General features: G+C 36.2%; 1 protein-coding gene across 2 annotated transcripts in view; it reads right to left on the bottom strand.

Annotated features, from left to right (window-relative positions):
- Positions 1–3,458: 3,458 nt before the first annotated feature.
- Positions 3,459–11,566, bottom strand: part of LOC101954422 (steroid transmembrane transporter SLC22A24) — a 42,665-nt gene continuing 34,557 nt past the window's right edge. The window contains exon 11 of one of the 2 annotated variants that reach the window (XR_013437449.1): positions 3,459–10,819. The gene's annotated coding sequence lies outside the window, so the exon portion shown is untranslated. The remainder of the gene's footprint in view (positions 10,820–11,566) is intronic. The other variant, XR_013437450.1, reaches the window with a different exon arrangement.

The following is an 11,566-nucleotide window of genomic DNA, read 5'->3' as shown; positions in this document are numbered from 1 at the left end:
GAATCTTAGAATGGCTCCCCATTCTCTCGCCCTGCCCTCAGGGGCGAGCAGTTTACTTACCCTCAGTTGCTCCCCGTGCGAGCCACCAAATGCCGAAGTCTGGCTTGGCACAAATCAAGAGCCACTTGTCAAAAAGAAACTAACTTTATTTTTAGAACTACAAACGCCAAACAAAACAGCTCCAGGGAAAAACCCTCAGAGCCCAACTGCCACCACCGGCTTCCACAAGCCTCTCCCCCACACACCAGCCTCTCCACCTCCCACAATCCTCCTGCTCTTGAGGCCGATTGGCTGGGTTGCGTGGGCAGAGCCAAAGAAGTCACCCAATGAACATCACCGCAGAGGAGCCAATCAGCTAGATGTTGCTGGGGCCACTGTGAGCCAATCATCAGCCGGCAACTGGAAGTTTGCTGGCAGCTGGATCATCAGCCGGCAGCTGGAAGTTTGCTGGGGCCCCTTTGGCTGTGGCTCTCAACACATAAATACTATCTGACTGAATCAGCAAGGCAATTTACCACTGACTGACTCCTATGTGAACCATCACCTTCTCCATTTCACAACTCTGAGAAATTTAGTTTCAGTAGTAATTGTAAAGCAATTTTAAAAGTCAATTTATTTTCATTTTATTGTAATTATTAGTGTGTATTAACTATACAAAATAATGGGTTTCATTGTGACACTTTCATATATGACTCTAACATACTTGATCATATCCATCCTCCCTATTACCTTTCCTTAATCCCCTCTCCCTGACTCTCTTCCTATTCCCTAGCAATCCTTCTACTCTTTATTTATTCCACACAAGAGAAAACATGTGATGTTAGTCTGAGTCTGACTTATTTCACTTAACCTAATGATTTTCATCCATTTTCCTAAAAATGACATGATTTTGTTGTTTTTTTATGGTTGAGTAACACTACATTTTGTAGCTTCAAAATAAAAACATATTTTTACCCATTCATCTGGTGATGGACATCTAGGCTGGTTTCATAACTTGACTATTTTGAGTAGTGCTGCAATAAAATGGGTATGCATGTGTCTCTTTTGTATGCTGGCTTCATTTCCTTCAGATATACCCAGGAGTGGTAGGTCTGGATCCTATGATAGTTATATTTTAAGCTTTTGGAGGAACCACCATAGTGGCTACACTGATTTACATTCCCACCAACAGTGTGTGAGTGATCCTTTTTGGAGCACCCTCACCAAATTTTGTTGTTTGAGGCTTTATTTTTTTTATTTGTTTTTATTAGTTATACATTACAGTAGAATATGTTGATAATTATATATATATATATATATATATATATATATATATATATATATGGAGTATAACTTCTCATTAGTTTGGTTGTACATGATGTGGAATTACATTGATTGTGTAATCATATGAGCACACAGGAAAGTAATGTCTAATTCATTCTACTATTTTTATATTTCCATTCCTTCTCCCTTCCATGTATTCCCCTTTTTCTAATCCAAAGAAATTTCTATTTTTTTCCTACTTCCTTCCTTTTTTGCAGACTCATTTCTCCAATCTCTGCCTCCACAATCATATGACATTCTCCCAAGGTCTGTATCTAAATCTGAGGTTTTGTGAAATGAGCACTTTGATATGCAACCTCATACAAATTATTCCTTTCCTGAATTGCTATTTCTCTTGTAGTTGGACCCTGCCTCTCTTTATAGCTTTATGCTACTTGTCTCTGAGCAACCTACACACTGGTAATACTTCATTAAAATTTTCACATTTACTTGGCTCACCCTTATCCCAGAACCTGCATCCAGTCTCTTCTTCCCATGTGACTTTCACTTGTGTTTCTCATTATACCTCCAACTCCCTTGATTTCATTAATTGATACACATTTTTTTGGTTTTAGCATAAAAATAATTTCATCTAGGAGAGATTTTCATGAACTGTTGGATTAGTTAACTTTTCATCTAACCTATGTGTTAGTCATCTATGACAAAATACCTGACATAACTTAAAGGAGGAAAGGCTTATTTTGGCTCATGGTTTCAGAGGTTTCAGTTCATGGCCATCTGGCTATGTTTTTTATGGACCTCTGAAGATCCATGAATGTCATGGCTGCACACTTCTGATAACTAGGGAATTATTTCAGGATATACATGTAAAATTGCAAGCCCTCAGTAGAGAAATATTCAAAATCATGAAGATCGAAGATTAAGAAAACTGTTTGATCTCTAATTGTTAAACATATTAAGTTTCACAATTACTTTTGTTATTTTCTATTCACATCATTGTTTACTTTTTATTCTACCTAAAATAGTTTTGGGCCTGGGGATATAGCTTAGTTGGTAGAGTGCTCACCTTACATGCACAACGCCCTGGGTTCAATCCTCAGCACCAAAAAAAAAAAAAAAAAAAGTTATTAATAGTCTTTCCTCACTCTTTCACCCAACTTTTCTTTGTTTCACGAAGTCACTTTCATCCTTCAATTCCTGACTCAAAGTTCATTTTTATATTAGATTGTTTTGTATCCTTTGTCATTTACATAGTTTACATTAAATATTTTTTTTCTAGTACCCATTGGATATGGTGAATTCTCCATATATAACCCTCATGACTATTATTTATCTTTCAATGGGTATGCATTTGTAAGAACAATGAACTTCTTCATGTTACTCTGTCTCTGAGTAGTTTAATATGTTCTTTGAATGAAAAACTGGAGAATTAAATTTTCATATCAGTTGAGTTATTGTCTTACCATGACCTTACTTGGCATGACTCCTATTCTGGTTTTCCAATTTATTGGAACTCAAAATCACTGAGTTAGCAGTGGTTATATTGACAATGAAGCAGAACCTCTGTTACTAATTGAGTCAGTTTTTTCATTTCTGTCTCTCCTCCACATCCACACATTAGTTTTAATTTGTGATCTTGGTGCTGGAAATAAGCAAAGAAAGTTTCTGTTTTGCTGGTTGGGTCCTGTTAGGCATCACCAGAAAGGAACTCAGAGGGTTTCCTGACTTTTTTCTGTGGGGTTCCTTCCTGTCTGTTGCCCTTTGGTGACTATTGCCCTAGTATGGCCCCTTCACACAGTGGCTGTAGTTCTTTCTTCTAGAAGTAACCAACTCCTGTTTAGATATTTTCCCAACAAGTACAGAGTCAGCCTCATCACCCAGTGTCCTCTCTTCTTCAGAGAAACTAGCACCAGGTGTTATAAATGCTTATCTTTATAGATCAGGTCTTGGTGAGTGTCCTCCATGCTAAGAGGAACAAGCACTATGTATAAGGGCCCAACTTAGTAATTCCAGATCTTTCCATTTTAATTCTCAGCACTTGGGGTGGCAGCATCTTCTTTAAATTGTTCTTTTTTTCTCTTTTTAACTTTCTGATTATATATGACCTTTAACTTAAGAATTCTTCATGATAATTCTCTGGTAAACCAACAAGAATAATTTGTCTCCCTTATTGGAACTTAATGAAAAACCAGAACTGAACATTGTACTTTGCTTTATTTTAACTCAATTGGTTTCATAAACTTTTAAAAAACAGCATAAAGTGTAACCATTTGGGTTTGTTATTCTCTCAAGTGAAAATCCCATGTCTTCCACACTTGTATTTCTTTTTTTCCTTAAAATTTAGGTTTTATTTATTGCATATATTTAAGGTGTTCTGCACAATGTTTTTTATGCATATAATGAAATGATTGCAAAATAACATATCCATTACTTTCCAGGGTTACTCCTTTCTTTCCTGGGATAAATCCCACTTGAGCAAGGTAAAAATCAACTCAACTTTAGAAGAGGTAATAGCTGCAGCAGGTGGAATGTCAGATAAAGAATTCAGAATATACATGCTTCAGATGATCTGGAGTCTTAAGGAAGACATTAGAAAGCAAAATCAGATAATGAAAGATCACTTTGACAATGAATTATATAAACAAATCCAAGAAGCAAAAGATCAACTATACAGGGAGATAGAGGTTATAAAAAACAAACAAACAGAAATCCTAGAAATGCAGGAAGCAATAAACCAACTTAAAAACTCAAATGAGAATACTACCAGCAGAGTACAACACTTAGAAGATAGGATATCAGAAAATGAAGACAAAGTATTTCAACTTGAAAAGAACTTAGACAGCTCAGCAAGACTGTTAAGGAACCATGAACAGAACATCCAAGAAATATGGGATAACATAAAGAGACCAAACTTAAGAGTCATTGGGATACAGGAAGGTATAGAGGTCCAAACCAAAGGAATGGGCAATCTATTCAATGGAATAATACGAGAAAATTTCCCAGACTTGAAGAATGAAACAGAATCCCAAATCCTAGAAGCCTACAGGATGCCGAATGTGCAAAATCATAAGAGATCCACACCTAGACACATTATAATGAAGATGCCCAACATACAGAATAAGGAGAAAATTTTAAAAGCTACAAGAGAAAGGAAGCAGATTACATTTAAGGGTAAACCAATCAGGATAACAGCTGATCTTTCAACACAGACTCTGAAAGCTAGAAGATCTTGGAATAACATATTTCAAACACTGAAAGAAAATGGGTTCCAACCAAGAATCGTGTATCCAGTGAAATTAAGCTTCAGGATGGAAGATGAAATTAAAGCCTTCCACGATAAACAAAAGTTAAAAGAATTTGCAGCTAGAAAACCAGCTCTTCAAAACATCCTTGGCAAAACATTTCAGGAAGAGGAAATAGAAAATAACAATGAAAACCAACAGTGGGAGGTAGGACAGTAAAGGGGGGGAAATAATCAAAGAGGAAAACAAACCATGTTTAGTAACATAAATAAACAAATATGGCTGGAAGAACAAACCATATCTCAATAATAACCCTAAATGTTATTGGCTTAAACTCACCAATTAAGAGACACAGGCTAGTAGAATGGATCACAAAACAAGACCCAACAATATGATGCCTACAAGAGACTCATTTGATAGGAAAAGATATTCATAGACTGAAGGTGAAAGGTTGGGAAAAATCATATCACTCATGTGGACTTCGGAAACAAGCAGGAGTGTCCATACTCATATCAAATAAAATAGATTTCAAGCCAAAGTTAATCAAAAGGGATAAAGAGGGACACTATATACTGCTCAAGGGAACCATACATCAACAAGACATAACAATCATAAATATATATGCCCCAAACAACGGTGGTACAGCTATGCTCATCAAGCAAACTCTTCTCAAGTTCAAGAGTCTAGTAGACCACCATACAATAATCATGGGAGACTTCAACATACCTCTCTCACCACTGGGCAGATCTTCCAAACCAAGGTTGAATAAGGAAACTATAGAATTCAATAACACAATTAATAATCTAGACTTAATTGACATATATAGAATATACCACCCAGCATCAAGCAGTTACACTTTTTTCTCAGCAGCACATGGATACTTATCAAAAATAGATCATATATTATGTCACAGGGCAACTCTTAGACAATATAAAGGAGTGGAGATAATACCATGCATCTTATCTGATCATAATGGAATGAAACTGAAAATCAAGGATAAAAGAAGGAAGGAAAAATCATGCATCACTTGGAGAATGAACAATAGGTTAATGAATGATCAATGGGTTATAGAAGACATCAAGGAGGAAATTAAAAAATTATTAGAGATAAATTTAAACACAGACACAACATATCAGAATCTATGGGACACAATGAAAGCAGTTCTAAGAGGAAAATTTATTGCTTGAAGTTCATTCCTTAAAAACAGAAAAAAAAAACAAATAAATTATCTCATACTTCATCTCAAAATCCTAGAAAAAAGAAGAGCAAAACAACAGCAAAAGAAGTAGAAGGCAAGAAATAATTAAAATCAGAGCTGAAATTAATGAAATCGAAACAAAAGAAACAATTGAAAAAATTGTCAAAACCAAAAGTTGTTTCTTCGAAAAAATAAATAAAATCGACAAACTCTTAGCCATGCTAACAAAGAGAAGAAGAGAGAGAACTCAAATTACTAGCATATGGGATTAAAAAGGCAACATCACAACAGACACTTCAGAAATACAGAAGATAATCAGAAATTATTTTGAATCCTTATACTCCAATAAAATAGAAGATAGTGAAGGCATCGATAAGTTTCTTAAGTTATATGATCTGCCCAGATTGAGTCAGGAGGATATAGACAACCTAAACAGACCAATATCAATTGAGGAAATAGAAGAAACCATCAAAAGACTACCAACTAAGAAAAGCCCAGGACCGGATGGGTATACAGCAGAATTTTACAAAACCTTTAAAAAAGAAATAATACCAATACTTTTCAAGCTATTTCAGGAAATAGAAAAAGAGGGAGAACTTCCAAATTCATTCTATGAGGCCAACATCACCCTGATTCCTAAACCAGACAAAGACACTTCAAAGAAAGAAAACTACAGACCAATATCTCTAATGAACCTAGATGCAAAAATCCTCAATAAAATTCTGGCGAATTGGATACAAAAACATATCAAAAAAATTGTGCACCATGATCAAGTAGGATTCATCCCTGGGATGCAAGGCTGGTTCAATATACAAAAATCAATAAATGTTATTCACCACATCAATAGACTTAAAAATAAGAACCATATGATCATCTCCATAGATGCAGAAAAAGCATTCAACAAAGTACAGCATCCCTTTATGTTCAAAACTCTAGAAAAACTAGGGATAACAGGAACATACCTCAACATTGTAAAAGCAATCTATGCTAAGCCTCAGGCTAGCATCATTCTGAATGGAGGAAAATTGAAGGCATTCCCTCTAAAATCTGGAACAAGACAGGGATGCCCTCTCTCACCACTTCTGTTCAACATAGTTCTTGAAACACTGGCCAGAGCAATTAGACAGATGAAAGAAATTAAAGGCATAAAAATTGGAAAGGAAGAACTTAAATTATCACTATTTGTAGGTGACATGATTCTATACCTAGCAGACCCAAAATGGTCTACAAAGAAACTATTAGAGCTAATAAATGAATTTAGCAAAGTGGCAGGATATAAAATCAACACGCATAAATCAAAGGCATTCCTGTATATCAGCGGCAAATCCTCTGAAATGGAAATGAGGAAAAACACTCCATTCAAAATATTCTCCAAAAAAATAAAATACTTGGGAATCAACCTAACAAAAGAGGTGAAAGACTTATACAATGAAAACTACAGAACCCCAAAGAGAGAAATAGAAGAAGATCTTAGAAGATGGAAAAATATACCCTGTTCATGGATAGGCAGAACTAACATCATCAAAATGGCGATATTACCAAAAGTTCTCTATAGGTTTAATGCAATGCCAATCAAAATCCCAATGGCATTTCTTGTAGAAATAGATAAAACAATCATGAAATTCATATGGAAAAATAAAAGACCCAGAACAGAAAAAAAAAGTTCTAAGCAGGAAGTGTGAATCATGTGGTATAGCAATACCAGACTTCAACCTATACTACAGAGCAATAGTAAGAAAAGCAGCATGGTACTGGTACCAAAACAGGCAGGTGGACCAATGGTACATTATAGAGGACACAGAGACTAATCCACAAAATTACAATTATCTTATATTTGATAAAGGGGCTAAAAGCATGCAAAGGAGGAAGAATAGCATCTTCAACAAATGGTGCTGGGAAAACTGGAAATCCATATGCAACAGAATGAAACAGAATCTCTTTCTCTCGCCATGCACAAAAGTTAACTCAAAATGGATAAAAGAGCTTTATATCAAATCAGAGACTCTGTGTCTGATAGAAGAAAAAGTTGGTTCCGATCTATATATTGTGGGGTCGGGCTCCAAATTCCTTAATAGGACACCCATAGCACAAGAGTTAATAACTATAATCAACAAATGGGACTTACTCAAACTATAAAGTTTTTCCTCAGCAAGAGAAACAATAAGAGACGTAAATAGGGAGCCTACATCCTGGGAACAAATCTTTACTCCTCACACTTCAAATAGAGCCCTAATGTCCAGAGTATACAAAGAACTCAAAAAATTAGACAATAAGAAACAAATAACCCAATCAACAAATGGGCCAAGGACCTGAACAGACACTTCTCAGAGGAGGACATACAATCAATCAACAAGTCCATGAAAAAATGCTCACCATCTCTAGCAGTCAGAGAAATGCAAATCAAAACCACCCTAAGATACCATCTCACTCCAGTTAGATTGGCAGCCATTATGAAGTCAAACAACAACAAGTGCTGGCAAGGATGTGGGGATTAACATTTAGGGTTACTATTGATATATGGTTTGTCCTTCCAGTCATGTTTGTTTGTTTGTTTGTTTGTTTATTTATTTATTTAAATTTAGCTTGTTTTTCCTCTTTTGTTATTTCCCCCTGCTTTACTGAGTTACCTCCCACTGTTAGTTGTGGGTGCTGTTTTCATTTCCTCTTCTTGTAGTGTTTTGCTCAAAATGCTTTGCAGTGCTGGTTTTCTGGCTGCAAATTCTTTTATCTTTTGTTTATCATGAAATATTTTAATTTCATTGTCAAACTTGAAGCTTAATTTTGCTGGATACAATATTCTTGGTCGGAATGCATTATTTTTCAGCATTTGAAATACATTGTTCCAGAATCTTTTCGCTTTCAACGTCTGTGATGAAAAATCAGCTATTAACCTAATTGGTTTACTCCTGAATGTAATCTGGCTCCTTTCTCTTGTAGCTTTTAATATTCTCTCCTTGTTCTGTATGTTGGATATCTTCATAGTAATGTGTCTTGGAGTTTGTCTATTACCGTTTTGTGTGTTTGGGGTTCTGTAGGCTTCCAGAATTTGGCAATCCATTTCATTTTTCATTTCTGGAAAGTTTTCTAAGATTATTTCATTCAACAGGTTGCTCATTCCTTTGATTTGGACATCTATACCTTCTTCTATCCAAATGACTCTTAAGTTTGTTTTTTTAATTACATCCCATATCTCTTGGATGTTTTGCTCTTGGTTTCTTACCAGCCTTTCTGCACTGACTATATTCTTTTTGAGTTGGTAAACTTTGTCTTCATTGTCTGATGTTCTGACTTCTATTTGATCTAGGCTATTTGTAATATTCTCATTTGAGTTTTTGATTTGGTTTATGGTTTCCTGCATTTCTAGGATTACTGTTTGATTCTTTTTAAATTTCTCTATCTCCTGGTAGAGTTCATTTTTTGCTTCTTGAATCTGCTTATGTAATTCATTTTCAAAGTATTCTTTCATTGTTGGGACTTGCTGTCTAATGACTTCTTTAAGATTCCATTCCATCTGAGTCAGGTATGCCTTGAGTTCTTTCTCTGTCCATTTTTCTGGTGCCACTAGGTTCTCCTGTAAATTTAAGTTGTCCTGCATTGTTTGCAATCCTTTTTCCCTTGTTTTTTCATGGTGTTCACGTTACTTTTCAACTCTGTTTAACTGCTTTGTTTCTGTTTTCTCCTATAAATTTGGTTTGTTTTTGTATATCTCTGTAGTCTCTCCTTTGTGGTCAGAGAATATATCTAGAGATGTTGGGCTTTATTGTAATTTAAAGCTGCTTCATTCAATTCATTAAAGGCTTACAGATTCTGTAGGCATATAGTGATCTCTTATTTGGTCTTAGGACTTTATGTTTAGGTTGGGTGCTATGATGGTATGAAGGTTAGTATGTCTTGGCTGCTTTGGAAGATTGCTCTACTGAAGGGGGATATTAACAGGTGAATGGATCAGGGTAATTGGTAATGGCTAGGTACTTAGGAGCCCTATCGACAGCCTTGGAACATTCACCTATTTGCATTTAGAAAATTACATGGAATGAAAGTCGTAATGTTTGGAATGAAAGTTAGGGGGAAGAGGAAGGAACGAGAAAGAGGGAGAGAAAAATAGGTAGAATAAAGGAGAATGGAAAGAAGAATAAAAATTGAAAAGTGAAGAGAAAAAAAATGATAAATGAAGTCTTAGAGTTCTATTTTCTTCTCTTCCAGTAGGTGGAGCTGTGGCCTCAGAGCTGAGCTTCTGCCCTCTGTGTGCCGGCAGCAATCCCTGTAAGTCTGCTCCTCTTCCCCTATTGGGTGTTTCTCCAATCCTGTTAGTCCAGAGCCATTTCTCTTCTCTGGCCCCTCCCCCACTTCCTCCTGCCAGCCAGCCAGGCCCCACTCACACCATCAGTTTAATTTGTCTGGACCTCTTCAGTGGCCATGCCCCTGGGAACTGGTGGCTAATGCCTTGGGTGTCACCACTGGTGATAGGGGGATTTGGGGTTTGGGAGTCCCCTCTGCTTCCTTCAGCCCCTACAGTCACGCCTATGGAGCTCTGGGGCGAGATTTTTGAGGTTTCCCAGCTGTATGTATCTGGTGGGGATGGGAGTTACACACCTGCTAAAGCCGATACAGCTGGAAAGGGATCCCATCTGCCAACTCTGGTGATGTCAGTTCTCTGCTATGGCCAGCCCCAAACTTCTTGCCGGAGTGTCCAATGGGATGGGTGGGTCTTGCCTGTCTCTGGTCTGTCCCAGACTTGGTTTCACTTCTATTCTGCTGTTTCATGAAGGCTTGGTTAGCAATCTCTTCATAGAGTCTCTATGCCGCACATGGTATCCCGCAGTGCTGAAATGCCTCCACTCCGGTTGCCTCCGGTTGCTAGGCAGTGGCAGCTCGAACTTTTGTGCAGGTGGCCGAGATTCACCCATCCGGGGCAAGCTATCACCTCAAATAATCTCAAATTGCCCAGCTAGGTCTCACTTCAGCGGAATTTTGCTGGGAGTTTCTCAGCAGGTGGAATCTAAACTTTCTGATGCATCTCACTGTCTGCGTGGCTGAGGAGGTACTGAAAGCGCTGCCTCCCCTGTCCACCGCCATGTTGAGTCTTCTTAAAATTCTTAAATGAGGACAAAAATCACTATGAAAAAGTAGACAATATTAATAGCCTTATATATCTACTAAAGATGAAGTTTGTAGGTAAAACAATATTAATTCCACCTTTAAAAAAAGACAAATGAAAATAAAATAAAAAACTACAGTGGCAGAATTCCATCAAAAACAAAACAACAACAACAAATATCCCAACATATCATGACCAAGATTGTGTTATTGTAGAATTACAAGGGTGCTTTAACATTTGAAAAGTCATCAATGTACTTTTCCATGCTTGGAGAGTAAAAGAAAGAAAACAGATCATCTCAATAGATCTGGCAAATTATAGCATCTTTAAAAAAAATTAATTTATTTTTTTCTAATTGGCATGCATTTGTGCTCATTTATGGTATACAGCATTGTAAAAAATATATGCATACCATATAACAAAAATCAGGCAGTTAGCATTTCCACCACTTTTAATATTGTCATATTTATGTGTTGGTACCTCCAAATTCTTATCCTCTAATTATATTGGAATGTATACTTAAGTGGAACATAAATTGGAAGGTAAGATTTTATCTTTGTTTTCAAATAAGTGATGTTGATTTTTCTTCCTGTCAAAAAATTTAAATCAACTTACAATAAATATATATTTCAAAAAAGTATATATAAAAAATATATAATACTTTTATATATATATATATATATATATATATATATATATATATAGAGAGAGAGAGAGAGAGAGAGAGAGAGACTGTATAACAATCAAATCAGGCAGTTAGCATTT

Source organism: Ictidomys tridecemlineatus, chromosome 4 (assembly GCF_052094955.1).
Source record: "Ictidomys tridecemlineatus isolate mIctTri1 chromosome 4, mIctTri1.hap1, whole genome shotgun sequence".
Lineage (NCBI taxonomy): Eukaryota > Metazoa > Chordata > Mammalia > Rodentia > Sciuridae > Ictidomys > Ictidomys tridecemlineatus.
This window is presented reverse-complemented; position numbering and strand designations above follow the sequence as displayed.